The sequence below is a fragment of the Zea mays genome, chromosome 4, assembly GCF_902167145.1.
Source record: "Zea mays cultivar B73 chromosome 4, Zm-B73-REFERENCE-NAM-5.0, whole genome shotgun sequence".
Taxonomy (NCBI): Eukaryota; Viridiplantae; Streptophyta; class Magnoliopsida; order Poales; family Poaceae; genus Zea; species Zea mays.
This window is the reverse complement of record NC_050099.1, coordinates 210,383,107-210,385,717: the sequence shown is the minus strand read 5'-3', so window position 1 is coordinate 210,385,717 and position 2,611 is coordinate 210,383,107. Positions and strand designations below refer to the sequence as shown.

The window sequence follows — 2,611 nt, the reverse complement described above, 5'->3', positions numbered from 1 at the left end:
AAATGGTGAACAAGGAGAGACGCTTCTCAAGACGGAAAAAGTCCTCATCAACACAGAAGACGGCTTGGAGAAGATGACCAAAGAGCCTAAGGAGCTAGTGAGCTCTCATGATGATTTGGTCGAAAGGTATGAATCAGTTTTAATTGAGCAAGTAAATAATGAAAATGCTTTATCTGGTTTTGCTCAAGTTAAATTTTAAAATTCTATTCTCAAGAATCAAGTAGAATGCTAAATCTAGAAAAACTTGCTCTATGTGAGAAACATGATATATTGTATTATTCTCACGATAAATTACTTGATGATCATATCATGTTAGATGTTGCTCATAAGGTTGTAATGGCTAGTCTAAATTCTTATCGGTCTCATACCTGCTGAAAGTTCCCTTTGCCTAGGAAAAGAATCTGGATGTCGCCTAGATAGCAGCAGGATGAAGATCACTTCGAGTAGGTCATAGCAGAATCAAAGTTCTTGTCTCAATTATAGGTGGTCAATGGGTCGTACCGAGCCAGCACGGCCCGAGCCCATCATGGGTCGGGCCAGTATAGTCGGCCCGTGGCACAGCACTATTATATATCGTGCCGGGTCGGGCCAACACGTGGGCCTAAACATCGGCCCAAGCACGACACTAACACTCTTAATCGGGCCATGCCGGGCTGTGCTCCTAGGTCGTACTGGTCCTGGGCCTGTTTCATATCAGCACACAGACACACAGCCATGGGCCCACGGACCACGGTCACAAACAGACATGAGAATTCAGAATATACATGCATACAGGTGCAAAGTGAAGATATAATAGTAGTTACATTTGACATAATAGCAGTTCAGTTGTTAGCGCAGTCACCAACATACCACAAAAATATTTATAGTTCACCAGTGAAGACATAAAAGCATATTAGCAGTTACAGACTTATAGTTTACATAATAGCAGTTACAGCCTTACAAGCGCATACTACATAGTCACAAATAGTGAAACAGACCACAAAGATTTTTCACCAGTGAAGACATAGTAGCAGTTACAGTTCACATAATAGCAATTACAGTTCCGGTACAAGCAGCAACATGCCTCAATAGATGACCAGTACCACCACTAGACTTAGCAAACAACTCTACATTGCAAATCTTACATATAGCAGCATACCGAACTTGCTTATCGTTCGTGATTTTGAAGAGAGGCTTCCAATCTTTCCAAACCCTAGTTTTTGACATTCTGGTTCTCATTCTCTTATTGGAACCATCTATGGTGCTCTCAACACTCCACCTTCGCCATCCAAACTGACAGGACAGGATAGAGTTGAACCCAACTAAGCATCATCCCCTTCTACGTTGGCATTATCATCTACCTCAGCACCTAGCAAAGTAGCATACATTATTAAACATGTTGCATGCATTCTTCAACAACAAATACACAGATAGCATCAAATAATTTCAGAATCAGATAACAGCAAATACATTTGTTTGAATAAAAACTATAAAGCACTCAAGCATTTGTTTGAATAACTGTTAGCACCTTTATTTGAATAAAAACTGTAAAACACCCAAGCACCCAAGCATCTGGTTGAATAACTGTGAATCATATACTCTAGTCTAATCTAAGTAAAAATTGTTGTGGGCACTGGTAACCAATGTCTCTGTTAGGACCCAAGCACCCAAGCTGTCAAGCACATAGCTACGACTCATCTGTTACTAAGGTGTCTATGACAGGAAAAGTGCATGACAGGGGTCCGGTGTCTATAAATTATGAAAATAGACTGTTAGCCCACAAGCACCAATGCAATAAAGCAACAGCTAACCCTAAACCCTAGCACCCAAGCAACTGCTATACTGGGAACTAAAATAGAGGATGTATCGTCTGGGGGAGAAGATGTCGATGGCGACAACGGCGATGCTGCTTCACGGAAGGAGGCACGACTACTAGGACGTAGCGCCGCGGGAGAGATGATGGAGCGTCAAACTCGCTCCCCAGAGAAGCAACGAATTGAGCACGGGCACTGCTGCTTACGCACGATGGAAGACATCCCAGCGCTGCCAGTGAACGCGACATCCCCGGGCACCTCGGCTCCTCAGTGTCCATGCCTAAGGCGCCGATCGTCGTGCCGAGTGTCCGGTCTTTGGAGCCTAGGATGGCCAGATCTAGATGGGGGTAGTCCCTAAGGCACCAGATCCAGATGGGCGGAGCCTAGGATGGCCGAATCCAGATAGGCGGACGACCACCAGCCGCTAGGGACGTAAAGATGTCGAGAGGATGGGAGTGGGACTAGGACTTGGGGTTAGGTTACGGGGGGTTTATGCCTCTGCGCTCTGCGGTATAGGCTGCGTGGCCATGTGCCGTATGTGGGTTGTAGCCTGTGGAGTACTAGAGTGGGATGGGCTAGGATGCTAGCGTAGACGGACCGTAGATAGACCGTGTCGGGTCGTGCTAGGCTAAATGGGGCAACCGGGCTAGGCATCAGGCTAAATTGGTAACTGTAATCGTGATGTGCTTGGGCCGCCCGATGGGCTTGCCCTAAGCCAAGCACAGCCCATGATGGGCCTAGGGTCGGCCCTGGCACTATACTAATCGTGTTATGTTGTACTCGTGTCATGCAAAATCGTCGTGCTTCGTGCTAGCCCA

The 2,611-nt window shown here is 46.0% G+C and overlaps 1 long non-coding RNA gene across 1 annotated transcript; it reads right to left on the bottom strand.

The window, feature by feature from the left end:
* Positions 1-846: 846 nt before the first annotated feature.
* On the bottom strand, positions 847-2,345 carry LOC103654550 (uncharacterized). The gene is made up of 2 exons (XR_566164.4): positions 2,000-2,345; positions 847-1,348 (listed from the first exon to the last, which is right to left on the bottom strand). It is a non-coding gene; the product is annotated as an uncharacterized lncRNA (long non-coding RNA).
* Positions 2,346-2,611: the final 266 nt, after the last annotated feature.